This window comes from Terrapene carolina, unplaced genomic scaffold (assembly GCF_002925995.2).
Source record: "Terrapene carolina triunguis isolate 2854851 unplaced genomic scaffold, T_m_triunguis-2.0 Scaffold66, whole genome shotgun sequence".
NCBI classification, from domain to species: Eukaryota; Metazoa; Chordata; order Testudines; family Emydidae; genus Terrapene; species Terrapene triunguis.
In genome coordinates, this window is record NW_020664417.1 from 20,749,392 (window position 1) to 20,769,335 (window position 19,944).

Below are 19,944 nucleotides of genomic sequence, written 5' to 3' on the forward strand. Positions count from 1 at the left end.
TGTTTCTTTTGAAGTTACCCACCCCCTATATATATGAACAGAAATAAAGTCAAAATGGTTTTAAAACCATTCTTTATTATTTGTTGCACTACACATTGAGAGAAATCAGAAGGTAGACCGGGGGGAGGGGGGCGGTATTGGTTTAGGGGTGGTGGAGGAGGAGGGAAGGACAAGTCCAGAAACCAAATCAAAAGTTCGCATATGCCAGCTCTCTGCTGCTTGGGCGATCCTCTGGGGTTGAGTGTGTGGGTCCCTATAGCCTCCCCCCTCGTGTTCTTGGGCGTCTGGTTGAGGAGGCTATGGAACTTGGGGAGGAGGGAGGGCAGTTATACAGGGGCTGCAGCGGCAGTCTGTGGTCTTGCTGCCTTTCCTGCATTAGATCCACCATACAGCTCAGCATGTCAGTTTGCTCCCCCATGAGCTTGACCATAGCGTCCTGCCTGCTCTCATTGTGCACGTCCCTCCTCTGTTCGTGTTCCTGTAATGCTTTACGGGACTCCGCAATTGTTTGCCTCCATGCATTCAGCTGGGCCCTATCAGTGTGGGAGGACTGCATGAGCTCGGCGAACATGTCGTCCCGAGTTCGTTTTTTCCACCTTCTAATCTGGACCAGCCTCTGGGACAGAGTAGATAGGGGCTGCGTTGAAACATTTGCACCTGCGGGAGGAGAAAAAGGGTAGTATTTTAAAAGATACATTTTAGAGAACAAAGGGGACACTCCTTCTCATTGAAACAGGCAATTCATAGTACACAGCACATGTTCTTTCTGTACAAGTTAGCATTTTGCCTCTTATACTGAAGTGCCTGCCACTTTGGTGTGAGTAAGCCATCACACACGGCTGGGCAACAGAACTCAGCTTGCAGGCAGCCTAGGGGCATGCGGGGTTCTGCTTCTTCTACATTCATTTCAATGCTTTCAAACTGCTGAGTCCCCTTTCCCATAGCAAGCAATGCCTGGTGGGCTTGCCATATAAAAGGAGGGCCCATGGGCTCTCTGAGATGATCGCTTCACAGAACACTCCCCCCCCCCCCGCACCCATTGCATGGCTCTGATGAGGCTCTAAGCAGGGATGAGCCCTTTAAACTAAACGCGAACAGCCCAGCACGGCTGGGTTTCCCCCCTCCCCTGGCTCCGATCAGGCTCTCACTCACCAGAAGTACCTTCTCCAGGGTCATGGTCCAGGAGCCCGCCTTGGGAGTGGGGGGAGGCTATTGGCTCCAGCGTTAAGAATAGTTCCTGGCTAAGGGGGAAAATGGATTCCCCACTTGCCACCTGTGCACTGTCCTCCTCCTCCTCCTCCTCCTCCTCCTCTTCGTCCTCCAATGACTCTTCCTCCTTGCTCCATGCAACTCCCCCCTTGCAGGTGTTCACAGACAGTGGTGGGGTAGTGGTGGCGTCACCCCCCATAATTGCATGCAGCTCACGGTAGAAACGGAATGTATGGGGCTGTGACCCAGAGTGCCCGTTCACCTCCCTGGCTTTTTGGTGAGCTTGCCTGAGCTCCTTGATTTTTGTACAACACTGCTCTGTGTCCCTGGAGTAGCCTCTTTCCATCATGGCCCTGGAGACTTTAGCGTACGTATTTGCGTTCCTTTTTTTGGAACGTAGTTCTGCCATAATAGACTTGTCTCCCCAACAAGCAATGAGATCCAGTACCTCCCGTTCGGACCATGCTGGAGCTCGTCTGCGAATCCGGGACTGCGTGATCTCTTGTGATGGTGGACTCTGCATGGTCGCCTATGATGGTGGACTGTCCTGATGGTGACCAAACAGGAAATGAAATTCAAAAGTTCCCGGGGCTTTTCCTGCCCACCTGGCTAGTGCATCGGAGTTGAGAGTATAGTCCAGAGCGGTCACAAGGGAGCATTCTGGGATAGCTCCCGGAGGCCAATAATGTCGAATTGCATCCACAATACCTTTAACCCGGGATTGCAATCTCGATTTAAGCACTACGCCACTTGCCGAGGTGGAGTACAGAAATTGGATTAAAGAGCCCTTTAAATTAAAAAAAAAATGGTTTGGTCGTGTGGACGGAATCATATTTTTTTAAATTAACTCGGCTAATTCCAAAATAACTGACTAGTATAGACCAGGCCTAAGCAGCAGAGGCCAGCCATAAACTGGGAAGTGTATGGTCACATCCTTACATTCCAAACTAGTCACATTGAAATAAGGTGCTATTGGGCTGTTAGGAATACAATCCTGTCCTGATATTCCTATCACCTCCAGAGAAAGGGAAGAGCCTAGAAGATGTAAAAGGAAACTTTGTTTGATAGCATCCTGTCTGGCAAGAACTCACTTATCAATAGCTGGGATGTGAAATCCTCATTTCTGTATTGTTCTATCACTATAATCTCCACTTCCCTATTGTTTGTCTGTATAATCTGTCTGGTTCTGTGATTGTTTCTGTCTGCTGTATAATTAATTTTGTTGGGTGTAAACCAATTAAGGTGGTGGGATATAATTGGTTAAATAATCATGTTACAATATGTTAGGATTGGTTTGTTAAATTTTAGTAAAATGATTGATTAAGGTATAGCTAAGCAAAACTCAAGTTTTACTATATAGTCTGCAGTCAATCAGGAAGTAAGGGGGGGAATGGGAACAGGGAATGGGGATGGGGGAATTGGAATCATGTTTCACTAAGTGAGGTCAGGGGGGAATGGGAACAGGGACACAGGCAAGGCTCTGTGGTGTCAGAGCTGGGAAGGGGGACACTGAGGAAGGAAACTGGAATCATGCTTGCTGGAAGTTCACCCCAATAAACATCGAATTGTTTGCACCTTCGGACTTCGGGTATTGTTGCTCTGTTCATGCGAGAAGGACCAGCGAAGTGAGCGGGTGAAGGAATAAGCCCCATAACATGTATTCCTGCTGATTATTTGTTTATTAGGGCTTTACAGACATAAAAATGCCTATCCTCGCTGCAGACAATTATTAAATATCAAATCAATCCAAAAATAACAGACCAATGTGGTATGTATCCGTTTTTTCAACTGCAACCACCTACCAGATTTTTGCAAGCCATTTGCTGATTGTTGGGATAACTGGCTCATGTCTGGCAACAGCAATAACAATTCTTGCTGCAAGTAAAAAAGAACTCCAAACTGTGTTAAACTTTATGAGAACCCACAATTTGTTTCCCTTTGCAGAAAACAGATGTACAATTGGCATTATTATAACCTTGGGGCATACAGAGCTTTGCCATTCTCCCAGTGATTAGTTGTAAGCATCTCTCCTCTCTTGACTATGTAAACTGGGTTATTTGGTCATGAGTTTAAAAATGTTGCTTACTTTTCGTAATAAAAATATGAAATAAACCTAACCCTAAAAAAATATTTAATGACACAGAGTTTTGAAAAAGCAAATACATAAAGACTTGGACTTTGTAACCAAAAGCCATCCTATCCAAACCAGAAATCAAAAAGATGGTTAGTGCCCCCCCAGACTCAGAACTGTGAGGGGTTGACTTTCCCTAGCTCATGTTGCCCCCCCCCCCCCCGGCCACACAATGTGAGCATTGGGAAGAAATAGAAACTGCTGGTAGGGGCCACCTAGACACACAGGAGTAGAGACAAGCGCCTGCAGCAGAAACTTTTAGACATGGATGATGTCATCAGTGCGCAACTGCTTTTTTCAGTTTTTACTCTGGACATTCTCTCCTCTGTCCTGATTGGCCATTTGCTCCAACCCCCTCACAGTCCCTCTCTCACAGTCTCTTCACTTCACCCTCATTCCACCTGCTCTATATAGTTCTCTTCCGCTCCCTCCCCCTACTGCTCCTCCCTCTACCTTTACCACCTCCCTTCTGTGAGGAACTTAGAACTCACTCAAAAATCATGGACTGTAGATATAGACCACAATCTGAAATGTCTGAGGTTCAAATTGTTGTCTCTAGCAAGGTACATAGAGTGGGCTTCTGCATGGTATTGTTTCATGTATTCCTCTAGGTGGTTTAGTTTGCACAGTTTAGATTGTATGCTGTTCAGGGCAGGGACCATGCATTCCTGCTTGTTCTGTAAAGTGCCACGTACACCCCTGGGAGCTGTAGTAACTAATAAACACAGCAGTCCTAAAAGCAGGACAAGAGAATTGTTCTCAAACCAGGATCTTTATTGTTTGCACAGCACAGGCTTCCATATGTTTCCTCAAAGGTTTCACTGTAAATTATGTTGTCTTTGATAATTACATTGTAGGAAAAAGAAACAATATTGAGCTGACTACAGTGCAAATGTAAGTTAACCCATAATAAATGGAGTCTTTCTCTCATACACACCACTTTTACAGCATCCTCCTCACCAGTTTATATGCCGCTGCTGCGCTAGTAGCTTCTATCCTGAGGTAAATTACCATTGAATAATTGTAGTTCATGGTCAAAAATCAATTAAATGGAAATTACAGTTATTTATTTAAAAAGTTCAAGTAATATTTTACATCACAAATCTCTTAGGTGACAGGCTATATGGGTTAATCAGCAACCAGTTTTCACTGTGGTCATGACTCAAATCTGCTTTCAACAGGAATAATAGAAAAAAAATCATGAAATGTTCACTCCTGTGACATATTGTAGGGGGTTAGGGACTTACAAGAGTCTCTTGGTACTATAATTCTCCACTATTTCCATCGCAGTGCTCCTTATTGCACCGTGCATTTTAAAATAACATGGTGGGGGAGGAGGGAGTATACCGTGGACTCCTGCAAGATCTTCACTAGCCCCCTGCCCAACCCCTTCTCCCATTTAAAGTATCACAGGCTGAGCCTCATGTTACACCATCAACAAATGTGATATATTTTTCAGAAATAAAGTATACACTTTTGCAGCAAATGCACCTAATATAAGTTTGTTTGTAAAGTGATCCCTGGTTGTTATGAGCAAATGTCCTAGTTTAAATTATCCTCCCCAGACGAATAGCTTCTCCAATCCATCACCCCTCATCTTTGCAAGTACATAGTTGTGGGACATGTATGGTACCTACAGTAGCAAAGATTTATAGCTTTCATTGTAAAATACAGAATAAAATATCCCTGGCATCCATAGTTAAAGACTAACAGGAATTTTGCTAACCTTGGTGTTTGGCCTGAGGGGTAAATACATCTCAAGCAGTATTTTGTTGAGGAAATATAGGGAGTTTTGCCATCCATGGAACTGTAATTAAAAATAAAATGTAAAAACTGTCCAGAGCAAATATAACATATTTCTATGGAATATTGTAACTGAATTTTGGTCTAGCATTTCTATCCCTTCCCTAAAAAACCCCAAACCCTACTGTTTTAAGCAAAGAATCCAGCAGATGATCTGCCACGACTCTTTGCATGACTGATCCTTTAATATCATCCCTAATTTCATTTCAAATAAATGCCAACATGATGCATATTATCTTAAAGGTAAACCACATGGTTTTTGTTTATGAACCCAAACATTATGGGAAAAATTCTAAGCTCAGTGCAGAGCTCAGGTAATTGGGGTGGGTTCTGGGAGTTCTCTGAAAAGGTGAAAGGGGAGGGAATCTTACCACACAGGCTGGTGAGTGGCAACGGAACTGGTCCACAGTAGCTACCTCAAATGGACTACAAACTATAGTCCATAAAACTTAATGAGGCACAAAATCAGAACAAGCAGATTAAACAACATTGATTTTTGGGATAATATTTATTTACAAAAATAAGTCTTTGATTAGTTCTGTGACCATCTGGTATATCTCCCCCCAACTTACCCAGTAGATGTTTAAAATATGCCATAGGCCAAATCTTGCCCACACTTAATCCCCCATCCTGCCATACCACCTTACTTATGTCAATGTGCTTCTAGAGTGTATAAGTCAGGGCAGACCATTATAATTACCACTGAAAGGCCCACTTCCTACCAGAGTCTGCGTTGGGGTCTCCCATGAGATGTCGGGTTCGCTGTGGTCGGCGGGGCCGGTCGCCTCCGGTGGCTCCTCCAGTCGCTGGAGTGCAGGGGGGTCCAGGGAGGCTCTGATTCCCAGCATAGTCAAGAGCTGTGGCTGGCCCTCTGCAGGAGCTTCCCAGACAGGTCCTTTCCCAGAATGACCTGGGCTTCCTCCCTTTATACTGCTACAGCATTTGGAGCACGCCCAGTCTCGCTGGGGAGGCGAGACTTCCGCTGTCAATAATATGGGCCTAACCCTGTCTGGGCTAATGCGGGGTAAGCAGACCCTGTCACACACCCTCCCCCTTAAGAAGGACCCCCGAGGGCGGTCCGTCTCCTCTTCCTCCCCTCCCTACCTAGAAAAGAAATCCACGTTAGCATGAGTCTTATCCAGACGATGAAATACAAGGAAGTTGTAGGGTTGGAGTGAGAGGTACCAGTGCATAATCCGGGAGTTTGCGTCCTTCATGCTGTGCATCCACCTGAGGGGGGCATGGTCTGTAATCAATTTGAAGGTGTTCCCCAGCAGGTAGTAGCGCAGGGCATCAATAGCCCATTTCACGGCCAGGGCCTCTTTCTCTATTGTTGAGTAATGCTGTTCTCGAGGAAACAATTTGCAACTCAGGTACAGTACTGGGTGTTCTTCCCCCTCCAGTTCTTGGGAGAGTACGGCCCCTAAGCCCACCTCTGAGGCATCTGTTTGGAGTATGAACTCCTTTGTAAAGTCGGGGTATCGCAGGACTGGTTCCTGTGTGAGCCGCTCTTTCAGAGTCCTGAAGGCCTTTTCGCATGAGTCGGACCACTGCACCTGTTGTGGCTGAGAGTTCTTTGTTAGGTCCGAGAGGGGTGTGGCTATGGACGCGAAGTCTAGCACAAAACGGCAATAGTACCCGGCAAGTCCCAAAAATTTGCATACCTGTTTCTTCGTCTTGGGTGTGGGTGTATCCATAAGGGCTTGTACCTTTATTGATTAGGTGTCGCAATTTCCCTCCCCCTACTACATACCCGAGGTAAGTCACCTCTTCCTGTCCGAGATGACACTTCGCTGGGTTGGCCATGAGGCCGGCTGCTCTAAGGGCCTGGAACACCCCACCGAGGTGTCGGAGGTGGTCCTCCCAGTTATTACAGTAGACTACAATGTTGTCTATATACGCTGCTGCATATCGATTGTGAGGCAGCAAGATCTTATTCATCAGCCTCTGAAAAGTCGCTGTGGCTCCATGTAGCCCGAATGGCATGGTTACAAAGTGGAAGAGGCTGAATGGTGTCGGGAAGGCGTTTTTTTCCCGGGAGTTTGGTGTTAGGGGGATTTGCCAGTACCCTTTGGTTAAATCTAGGGTCGACAAATACCTTGCTCCCCTGAGTCGTTCAATGAGTTCTTCCACCAGGGGCATTGGGTACGCGTCGAACCAAGAGATAGCATTGTCCTTCCAGAAATCTATACAGAATCGAGTGGTCCCATCAGGTTTTGGGACCAGAACGATTGGGCTGCATTCACTCTTCGACTCCTCGACCACCCCCATCTCAAGCATCATATCCAGTTCCTGTCGTACTGTTGGCCACATCTTCTGGGGCAGCAGTCTGTGGTTGTCCCTCACTCTTTGACCGGGTGATGTCACAATGTGATGGCTCATAAGATTGGTTCGTCCCGGGCGGGTTGATAGGACATCGGGGAAGTCCCTTATGAGTCGCCGTATTTGCTCCTGCTGTGCGTGGTGAGACTGGTCCCAAGCGTAGTCGGCCTTGGATCTGGGGGTTCCCCTGCTAGGAGTCCAAGTTCTGGGTCTGGGGGTGATGGGGTGATGAACAAGGCCTCTCTGGCCTTCCAGGCCTTCAAAAGATTCACGTGATACGTACGGGTATCCCTCTGTCGTCCGGGCAACCGGACCTCGTAATGTACTGGCCCAACCCGTTGGGTCAGCTCATAAGGCCCCTGCCACTTGGCCAGGAGCTTTGACTCTGCAGAGGGCAATAAGAGCAACACCCGGTCCCCAGAGTCGAAACTCTGCACGTTAGTCCCTCTGTTATAGAGCCATTCTTGTGTCTTTTGGGCCCGCAGCAGGTTCTGTCGGGCGAAAGCACCCAGGGCTCGGAGCCATTCTCGGAGGTGTAACACATACTGGGTGGTCCCAAGTACTCGTGTCTCCTGTGCCTCCCAGTCTTCCCTCAGGAGGTCCAGGATCCCTCTGAGCTATCTGCCATACAAGAGTTCAAAGGGCAAGAACCCAGTCGATGCTTGGGGCACCTCCCGTATGGCGAACAGCAGGGCTGGCAATAGTGCATCCCATTGGCTGGGGTCCTCCTCCACGAATTTCCGCAGCATGGACTTCAGGGTACCATTAAAACGCTCCACTAGACCATCTGTTTGTGGGTGCTAAACCGACGTTAGGCGTGTCCGTATATTCAGGAGGTGGCACAGCTTTGCTATTGGTTTAGAGGATATATTAGTGTCCTGGTCAGTCAGTATCTCCGCGGGTATCCCGACCCTAGCAAAGACCTTCACGAATTCGGCGGCAATCACCGGCGCCGTGGTGGGTAGGAGGGGAACAGCTTCGGGATAATGTGTTGCGTAGTCCACAATCACTAAAATAAATCGATTCCCTGTCTCAATTCTTTCTATGGGGCCAACCAGGTCCATCCTGATGCGTTCAAAGGGTACGCCAATCACAGGCAGGGGTATCAAGGGTGCTCGGGGTACATCCTTTGGTCTGGTCCGCTGACATTCCGGGCAAGACGCGCAATAATCCCGGACCTCTTGGTGAATGCCGGGCCAAAAAATCGGCGGGCCACCCTCTGAAGGGTTTTTTCCTGCCCCAGGTGTCCTGCCCAGGGGTTTGCATGTGCTAACTGTAGGAGGCCTCGTCGCAACCTCCAGGGGACCAACAGCTGGCGGAGCAGCTTGGGTGTCTGTGGTTCCTGTACCACCCGATATAGGTGATCCCACCAGATCTCAAATCGGGGCCCCTGAGGAGTTCTCGAAGGCATGTCTCCCCGGGTCCTGGGATGGTGGCCTGCTCCCAGGCCCTACTCAGGGTCGGGTCCTCTCTCTGCTCCCGCACGAAATCTGAATCTCACTCCAGCTCTGCCTGTGCGTCTTCCATGGACGGGTGCTTTGCTGTGCAGGAATCGGCGGCTGCCTTCACAGCCGTAGATGTCCCTTCCCCGGGGTCTGCCTCTGGTGTGCGTCCGAGCAGCCCCCTCCCTGGAGACCTAGCCCCTCCCATTCGTGCAGCGGGTGGCTGATACTTCTGGAGGATCTCCCTAAATTCTGGCCAGTCTCGCCCCAGCACTACGGGGTAGGCCAATCTGGGGGCCACGCCCACATAGAGGACTTCCTCCCGCTGGCCAATCTCAATCCTCACCCAGGCTATGGGGTAAGGACGGATATCCCCATGGACACACTGTAAGTGCATCTGTTCCGCAGAGAGTCTAAGATCAGGGACCAACCCCTCCCATATGAGGGTTTGACTACATCCCGAGTCCATCTCTTCGACCCGTACGGAGACCACTAGATTTCCCAGCCCTCTTTTCTGAGCTCTTTGGCTGGCAACCCAGACTTGCCCATAGTTGCAATCCATAAACGGGCATTCCCGCCGAAAATGTCCCTCTTGGCCACACTCCCAGCAGCGATTCCAGCCTTCTGAGAGTCCAGGGCCTTCCCTTGGTGGGCTTCGCCCCCCTTGTGGGTACCGATCCCTTCAAATCAGAGTCTGAGCGACCCTGTGTCTGGGTTCAGGGCTGTGGGGCTTAGTGGGTGTGGAGCGGGTGGTGGATGGAGGTTCCCGAGTCTCCACTTCCCGGAGGCTTCCCTTGCCTGACCCTTCTCTTCTGCTCAGGTTTCCAGATCTCCGTGGAGGTGCCTTGGCTCCCTTGGCCGCCAAGTAGTCCTCCATCAGGCTCATGGCCGCTAACAAGGTCGCCGGTCGGTGGCGTTGCACCCATGCTTTCCCTCCTGCCGGGAGGATCTGGGTGAACTGTTCGAGTGCCAACATCTCCACCACCTGGGGCCCAGTCAAGCCTTCTGGGTCCAACCATCACCAACAGTGGTCCCGTACCTGTTGGGCCACGGTCCGAGGTCGAGCCCCAGGGGGGTACTGTTCTTTGCGTAAGCGCTGGCGGTAAGTCTCTGGGCTAATGCCAGTCTGGTCTAATATGGCTGCTTTCACCCAGGGCTACTCCAAGGCCTCCTAGGGATCGAGGTTATGGTAGGCAGTCTGTGCCTGCCCAAGCAAATAAGGAGCTAGCATGGTGGCCCAGTGCTCCGGGGGCCACTGGCAGCTGTAGCGACCCGCTCGAAAGTGACCAGGAATGCCTCGGGGTCATCTCCTGGTCCCATCTTAGTGAGGCGTATTGGCAGCCCCACCGAAGTCTCTCCAGATCCCGCTCCTGTGGGTGCGGGGGCTGGGGCTCCCGGCGGGCGTAGTAGAGTTGCCACTTGCTGGACTAGGCGTTCCTGTTGTAATTGTTGCTGGGCAGCCAACTCACGAAGGAGCTGCTGCTGTTGTTCCTGATGCTGGGTCATCTGCAGTTGCTGCTGGCTGGCCATCTGCTGCATCATGTGAGCCTGTTGTTGTCGCTGTTGGGCCACCTGCTCTTGCTGATTCTCCAGTATCCACTTTAGAAACTTCTCTGTATCCATCTTGGATGGCAGTGGGGCTCCCGTCATCTAGATTCCCTCCCCTGGACCTTTCAACAGGCCCTGGGCAGTGCCTACATTCTCCACCATGTGTGACAGTCCACGCCCCTAGGGTCAAGGCAGCGTGGCCTAGTGGCCAGAGTCCATAAAGCAGCCGCTAGGGTCAGGGCAGTGTGGCTTAGTGGTCTGAGTCTATAAAGCAGCCCTTTGGTGAAGGGCAGCGTGGCCTAGTGGCCAGAGTCTGTAAAGCAGCCCCTAGGGTCAGGGCAGCGTGGCCTAGCGGCCAGAGTCTATAAAGCTGGGGCGCCCACCAACTGGTGTGGCGGCCCCGGTAGGGGGCCCCGGGCCCCCCCGACTCCACCTGGCCCCAACCCAGGACCCTACCAGTGGTATAGCAACTTGCCACTGACTCAGTGGGGGGGGTCCTACCGAAACATGCTGAGGTTTCCCGGGTGGGAGGTACCACTCCGTCACCCTCCCTGGGTCACTTCCTACCAGAGTCTGCGTTGGGATTTCCCATGAGATGTCAGATTCGCTGTGGTCGGCAGGGCCGGTCACCTCCGGTGGCTCCTCCAATCGCCGGAGTGCAGGCGGGTCCAGGGAGGCTCTGATTCCCAGCGTAGTCAGGAGCTGTGGCTGGCCCTCCGCAGGAGCTTCCCAGACAGGTCCTTTCCCTGCGGCCTCCAGCCCAGAATGAGCTGGTCTTCCTCCCTTTATAAAGCTAGAGCATTTGGAGCATGCCCAGTCTCGCTGGGGAGGCGAGATTTCCGCTGTCAATAATATGGGCCTAACCCTGTCTGGGTTAGGCCGGGGTAAGCAGACCCAGTCACAGGCTGGCTGAGTTAATCCATTATTTGTATAAGATTATTTTTTGCTTAGAATATTAATATGAGCATTTTTATCGTTATTTAATCTAAATAAATAAATAAGCTATGGAAACTGTACCCTTACTTTTCTGTATTGTAGCTTATTTCAGCTGTTGCTCCTTGTGTGCTTTTAGCACACAGTATGAAATCTCTGGATTTATCTCCAGACTAGAAGCCTTCATTGGTAACATCATTCTCTGCTTGGGAGAATGATCTGGATTAAAAGTACCACATCACAGTCTGCTGCTGTCAGTAGCACACTGAAGTATCATAAAGCCTGCACCACTGACTTCTTCTGCTTTGTTTCTGATGAGAATTTATGTAGTAGAACAGAGCAAATGCTGCAGAAAGAAGTGTCTGTGGATGCTTGTTCCAATAAAAACCATGAATTTGTTTCAGGGGTACCATGAGCCCTTTTATTAACATTCTGGGGATATTTATAGAGATGAATTCTTGTTTGCAAATTATGTACATCGATTGTTTAAACAATCTAGACTTTGTTGCTGAGATAACAACATTAGCTTCTAATTTCCAGGAGATGCCATTATTGCAGCACAAGAAAGGAATGTCCATCTCTTTCATACAATATCTTATGTATAATGAAATACTTGATCAGAAAGTGTTGTAGAATACAAATCCCACATAAAAACACAAAACTAATGATAAAACCACCTTGATGATACCCCTTTCACCACCAGTTAAATGGTATTAAAACTTGTTAATTCAAAAATGCAAAGATATTTTCGTACCCCAAGTGCAAGTACACAAATATGTGTGTCTCACACTGATGGCATGCCTCTGCCAATAAGTGGAGAAATCATAGACAGGTGCAAGACCTCAGAATCATATGAAGTACAGTATTGCCCAATGAGGGCCTGTGAAAGTGGACATCAAATTCTTTAAAGGCTAGCAATACATCTACCATGATCACTAAAGCCAGTCATTCTGAAATAACCATCTACAGTATATAAGATCAGTCTTTGGCATGGAGTTGTTTTTTTTCCTGGGCTGCTGCACAAACAGCCATTTGAAAACTTTACAGAGAATGAATTTTATAGCATATGCCTAATGAATTTGGACTCCCTGAACTTCTCATCTGACTCAATAGTTGGAGGCTATTCACACAGAAACAGATGACGATTGGTATCACATGAAATGGGGAAAGAATATTAATGCCTTTAATTACAGGGACAAAATAATTCAAAGATTTGTGGCTTCAAAGATTTGATATTAGGTTCTCCTACACCTGCATTATTGGTCAAGCAGATGCAGAACTATGACTTTCTGGCCACTGGGAGAAACAAGTTGATTTAGATACCTATTGTGCTTCCCTTTCTACCTCATGTCATATTTATAGCTACTTTACTTGGTACACTTTGAAATACACCCTCCATCCATAAAACTGCAGAGATCCATGCAAAAAGAGATTCTACAACTTATTTTGAGAATATGAATCAGCTGAAGATTTCTGCCTTTATTAGCAGGAAAGAAAGCTGACATCTGCATGCAGGTATATAACCTAAACTACCTGGTTTTACCTGGTTTAAGATTGAAATCATGCAAAGTTCCTGAATCTGCAAGCATTTGGGCTAATCTGCCTAAATGTGCGGGAGAGGGAAGTTTATAATAAATAAATAAATAGAGATATCCTATCTCCTAGAACTGGAAGGGACCTTGAAAGGTCATTGAGTCCAGCCCCCTGCCTTCACTAGCAGGACCAAGTACTGATTTTGCCCCAGATCCCTAAGTGGCCCCCTCAAGGAACTCACAACCCTAGGTTTAGCAGGCCAATGCTCAAACCACTGAGCTATCCCTCCCTCCAATGAATAATGAATCTCCAAACCAATCTGCCTTTGTTTTGAAAGTTTCACACATCACTGTTCACACTGTGGGAAATACAGAGGACTTGATTATTATAATTATTTATTTGTACTGTAGTAGCTCCCAAAAATCCATGATCAGGATCAGGGCCCCACCATGCTAGGTGCTGTACAAACACACAAAAGACACAGTCAAAAACGTTACCATCTAATTTGAAACAAGATGCTACAAGCAACAGGTGGGAGCTGGGGAAGGAAGATAAAAATAACAGTAATAAGATCAAGGTGTGTGAGGAAATATCTTTTAATGGACCAACTTCTGCTCATGAGAGAGAAGATTTTGAGCTTACACAGAGCTCTTCTTCAGGTAATAATAATAATAAGATCATGCAGTTAACTGGGCTAATTATGTGCACAGTTTGACTGTTCCAACTTGATTCAAGAAACAGAAGCATTTCAGATACAGCATGGGTTAGGCCAGATGCTATCCAAATTGTATTGTTCATTAGAGTTCATATCCAGGCAGACTGTAGGGTTTTTTTTTGTGGGGGGGGGGGAGGTAAAATCAGTGCTTAAATTTGAAAATTAAGGTGCTACTTCACACCTCCTTTTATCTACAGCCTGAACCCCATCTGCCTTCTCCAGAATCATGCCATTATTTCATTTCTTCTTTCCTGCCAGAAACATAGGCTCAAATGTGGCTTGTAATTCATTGATTACTATCAAGATAAGAGACCTTATAAATGGGTAGCAGATTTAAATATTCATCCATTGGGATGACTCAGGAATTTTGATGGTTGTTTAAATATTAAGGGTAATGTTCCTAGATTTCATAGCTATTTTCCCCCAGACATCTCTTTGTCTTTCTGGCTCTCCTTTTTCTTTGAAAAATATAACTCAGACCTTTTCTTTTCTCTTTCTTTTTTCTACTTTTCCATTCCCTTTGTTTCTGCTGCCTCTTCTTACTACAGTCTGGTATCTCTCCCACCTTGCTTCGCTCCCATCTGTTCCATCCTTTCCATTCTGCCTGTCTGCTCAGTTGGAGGGAGAAGAAAGAGAACGTATGTGGGCAGGGTAAGGGAAAGGAAACAAGAGAGCAAATAGTGCTGGCATGACAACTTTACCTGCTCAGTTTGAAATCTGCCTAAGATATAAAGAGGAGCTACAAAAAATCAAATTCTTTGCTTTGTCCTCCATTCAGCTACCCACACACTGGCAGGCAAAAATGTTAAAATGTCACAATCTCCCTCTACCCCTTGAAATATGTAAGATCCATAACAAAAGAATGCTAAGAACTTATTCTTGCAAATATTTCCTTTCAGCTATCATTTTATCAATGGGGCACAGAGCATTTTATTATTATTTGTTTTCCTAAACATATATTATGTTAGCAACTACTAAGTAAAGTAAAAAAACTAACAAGCCCCTCTGATTACTGCAAAGTGACCTATAGCCTATTATATTGGAGTAAATTATATTAACTAAAGCTAAGTAGTTACAGCTATTGAATCCAATATCTCCTTAATGAAGCACGGGCTAGAGAACTAAACCTATCTATTGTAACCCAACTGAGGTTGCTGTTGTTTGGATACTGGGATTGGACTACCTTCACCCACTCCCAAGAATAGTCTTTTCCCAAAATACACTAGAAATCAGTGGCCAGAAACATAAGGAAAAATATTAACCACAAACTTGGAGGTGGAGACATGTTCCAAATGTTCCTTTCCAAATGTTATACATGTTATTGTTGTAAGAAACATCAGCTCTTACTTTTTTTTTTTTTTTGCATTCATAACAATGGCTCGATAGAAACTACAAAAGCTCCCACCAGTTAAGAGGCCACAGTGTCACTAGTGGGCTGAGAATGATAGTACTTGAAATGGCCTTGTGGGGTTCCAGGCTGTACACCTGTCACAGCAGAAAGCATTTAGTGCTTGTGCTAGTACCAGTAAGTAAAGCAGAGGAGATTTAAATGAACACTTTATCTGTTTAAAGAATACATTTTCTGTGCACTAGACCATATAGAGAAACACAATGAAACCTTTTTACGTGAATTCTCAATAAAAGAATAGAACTGTTAACATAAGTTATTTCCAGGATACTAGCAGGTGAAATATAGTAGGAAAATGAACACATTTAAAGAATTGCCTGAAAAATAACAAAACAATATATATTTCACATAACAGTGGGGGGATTCTTTAATGAAAATTAGTTTTGTGCAGCATGGTACTTTGCGTAGAACAGATTTCTACTGTACTCTGGCTTTAAAATATTATTCACTGTTTGCTAGTACAAAGCCCCAGCAGGCATGCACTTGGCTAACAAGTAAAGAACTCTGCCCCAGTTTTCCATAATGCATTCATGAAGGGATTTGTAACAACCAGTGGTTATTGCAGCAGAAAGACTAAAATGTTGTACCATGGCATTTTTGAAACAAAGACAAAAGTTCAATCACTATAGCTCTTACAGCCTAATGAGGTGCTATAAACACTGGCATACTACTAACAATGTATAATCCATACTCAAAGTTATTGCACATCAGGACTCATATATTCACTTTTATATACTCCGCTCATCAGGCCAAATCTATTGATTACAGAACCATACATCGATGACTAAGTATCGTTGTAACGCATGCTCTGCACCTTGTAGCACTCAGTTAGCTGAGTGATTTTATTTTTTTTCTTTGATCACCTGCCCCCAGTTCTCTATATCTCTTCATCATCTTTTGAGTGGAGCAGCTGTTGTGTAAGTATGTATGCTGTGTCTGCAGAGATCAAAGGGGTCAGCTGCCATATTGAAAGGAAGGGGCCTAGACATCAAGGACAGGGAGCAGATAGTGAGGTGCAGGCTTCAGTGAAAGCAAGCTCAAATTTCAGTTGTGTTGGAGTTATGTAATTAGTAAGTAAAAATAATTTAGTTGCTAAATGCAAGCTCTTGTTGGTTTAATATGAAGAAGAACACATCTACAGTCCCAGTATAACTTCCCCTGTCTGTGTCCTCTCCTACCCTCACTTCTCTCTGCCTCCATTTAATCTGGCTCAAATGTGGTTTGTAATTCATTGGTTACTATCATTGGTTCTATCTTCCTCCCTTCTGTGACCCATTTCTCTCTGTCCAGTGGGTCCTAAGCCCCTCTTCTTGGGCTCCCAGTCCCTTTCCTGGCTCTCAGCCCTCCTTGCTGTCTTTCTTCTTATGATGTATGCGTGTGGCCTTAAACTATATGCAGGAAGCAAGAGGAAAAGGCAGAGGAAAAAATCATGCAAGATATTATGTTCACATATATACATTATACATGGAAAGATATATATACAGAGAAATATGTGTCTTAGTGGAATGTCTCTCTAGATTTCCCTTTGGCTCCCATCTCCAGATGCAGCTCTGGAGTCAGAAGAAGAGATAGCTAGTAAATCCCTAAAGAGATGCTATAGTACACAGAATTATAGGAGTCCATGTTGTTCAGAATTATAGAGTTGATATGCTTCATGGCTGCAACCTCAAATAATTGGGAAATCCACAAGGTGATGGATGGCAGCTCTTCTATAAGTAGCTTCTGGAATTTCTGTTCTCAAGCCACAGACAAGAACATCTTCTGCCCTGGGAGGATTTTGGCCACTATTCAGAGCAGTGAGAAACCAGATTTGAGTGAAACTCTATCAATCTAAAGTATTGTATGAGAAGATGTGATCAGGTTTGGATATGCCATAGATATACCGTTCCCCACACCAGCAGACAGTCATTTCTGTTGCACTGAATCAGACTTTTTTTAAAGAAGCTAACAATAAACATTGTGTGATTCAGTTAATGCAAGAGGATCTAATTAGTGCATTGCCCATGTCAATGTTGCACTTGCAAATCAGGGGATTATGTGCATGAAAAATACATTTATTTTTGATTAGTCTGCGAGTATATATTGGACAACAGCTCACATCTACTAATTTTTATGGAGCAGGTTCAGTCCACATATTCTAAATCTCTTGATTACCCAGCACCTACATTTAGGACATAACATATTTAAAGAACTGGAAGCACTGAATTCTCATCTGATTGGTTAAAAAACTAAAAGAAAAAAAAGCCCAAACTTAACAAAAATTTATGCATGCACAACAGAAGATCTGATATAGAAAATTCTTCTAAGAATTTCAAGTATTTGTCCATCTTTGGATAATAGAGCCACATTTTTCCTCTAGACTTTCCAAGGAAAGATGATTTCTTCTTTTTCCTCAAATGGGGGGTTGGGGGTGGGGACAGGGAATTAGCACCGAAGTTAATATGTTAAAGCTATATGAGTAGTATATTTTTACATATTGGACTTAGGAGTTCATATATGGACTATTTCATGAACGAAAATGAAATTTTGTACATTACAATTCACACATAAAAATAACTTTGGCCATACTATTTGCATATATGGACCATATGTCTTTTCCACATAGGCTGCTCCACATCTGAAGGCTGTATATGGCTATAACCTTTATTTTTATGGTGAAATGAGAATTAAGATACTGTATAAAACAATTTCCTGGGATATTATTGCATACACTGTGTCCAGTTTTTAGCTGTTCAATTTAAAGGGGAAATGACAGAAAAAAGTTTTGCTAGCTAAAAGACCCAACTGGGGCATCTTAGTGTACTGTAATACAAATAAATAATAACAAAAATATGAAGAAGCTGAAAAGAGTGTCAGTCACCCCACAGCAGGCCTAGAAAGTTGTTAGTTTGATTTTCAGTTGATTAAAAGTCCAAATATATCTGAAAAATTGCCTGGATGGATCCAGCAGGAGGATCAAGCAAGTGCATATAGTTAGTGTGGACCTCTGGAAATGTATAGCCCTATGTGATTGCACATGTTGCAGGGACCGAAGGCTACCACTGCAGGTAAATTAAGCTAACTTTTGCACAATCATCTAAACATTTAGATGCTTCTCTGAACTGAACCTCTGAAACTTTTTTTATTTGCCCCCAATAATTAAAAACTCACTTGACATGTTCTGTTGATTGTTTTAAAGGCCATCTCTTAAGATTAGTAAAGTTGAAAAATATAAGAAAACGTTTCTGAAAAAGGACAGTTTGACATTGCACTATTCTAAAGGATTTGCTGCTCATTTAAAAACACCCAACACCAGTCATTTTTCTCTCTCATTCCTTTTCCTCCTTTGGTAGGTCTGAAGTCTGTCACCCTGAGTTCCCCCTCCCCAAACTGAAGTAAAGAATCCCTACTACTGCAGCTCAACAGAAACAATACAAAATTTGGATTGGATTTTTTTTTTCTAAAATTACTCCTTACCTCTGTACTTCCTACACAAATAGCTGTGATATTGTAAATATGACAAACCACTCTATGTGAGCTGAATTAATTGATTTATTAGCAGCAAAATAGCCATGTGGGCTGGACTAAATTGGCTTATTAAGGATTCAATAGCTAATTGCTGCACAGTGGGACAAAAGGAGGAACAAAAAGAAGAGGAAGAAAGACGCACAGAGAGAGAAATATATGTTTGTTTGTGGAACAGTTGATGGGCTGCTGGCCAGGACAGGCTGAAAAAGACTGCAAGGGTTTTGTGTACTTTGAAAGACTTTACCCGTGGCTGGCACAAAGCAGCATTCAGAGAAAGGAGTCCACACATTCAAGTGTCTGTAACAATGTATTTGGGGTTCAAGGGTTTCTCTTTTATGTCCCAATTATAAATGCAATATAATAATAATAATTAGCACCTTATACTTGCATAGTACCTTTAATCCAATGATTTCAAAGCACTTTACAAACTGCATTTAATTAAGGCAAAGATACTTGACCTGGGAATAAAATCCATGAGGAGGTACTCCCAGTCCCCTATTCTAATTACTAGACCACACTCCCTTTATGATGGCATGAACAATTCTAGTTATGTCCATGTTTATTAGATAGAGTAACCAAGCTTCTTAGCAGCTAATTAATTGCTTAAACATTATGTGTATGTGGGGAAAAAAAGGAGGGTCTTGTACTTTGGGGTGATAATGTGTAACATGGGAAGCAACTAAACAAGAATACAGAGTCATCTAATACGTGCAGGAAATGTTAAAGGCTGCAAGAAGCAGAACAAGTTAATTTTAGTTAAAGGGCTAGGAAGAGATTTGACAGCTTGCTTGGTGTGTGAAAGTACGGTGGAATACCTAGGTGTGGTTTGAAGAATAACTGTGAAAACTATCCTGCCCCCTTGGAGAGAGAAACAAATGCAATAGGACTTTCCTCTTCTAGATAAAGGTTTAGGCATAACTCCCTTCAGCCAAGTCCAAAGCAAAGTTCCAAAGTGTGGCTCTATTCAGCCAAGCTACAGAGCAAAAAAGAAAGATCAAACCTCTAAACAGCCACCCAGCTACCCTCCTGAAACATATCCATTTTATTCGTAGCTGGCAGAAATAGATAGATTAGTTAACTAACTCCTTCCCAACAGGTGCACAGTCCTATTACCATGCAAAATCCTTGCAATGAGGGAAGCAACTGTGGTCCTTCTGCTAGCCAGAGTGAATGAGTTAGTTAACCTCGCTCTTGTTGACCTCTGGGCACGGTCTATTCATAGAGAATAAGAATGAATTGTAAAAATAAATAAACTAGAAAGGAAGCCAGTCTGTTAATAAATGAGAAGGGGGAATAAATTAATAATGGCACAATAGTGGCTGAGCTATTATGACTTTTTAAAATTAATTATCACAAGTAAAAGAAAGAATAGAACTCTGGACAATTATGAAGT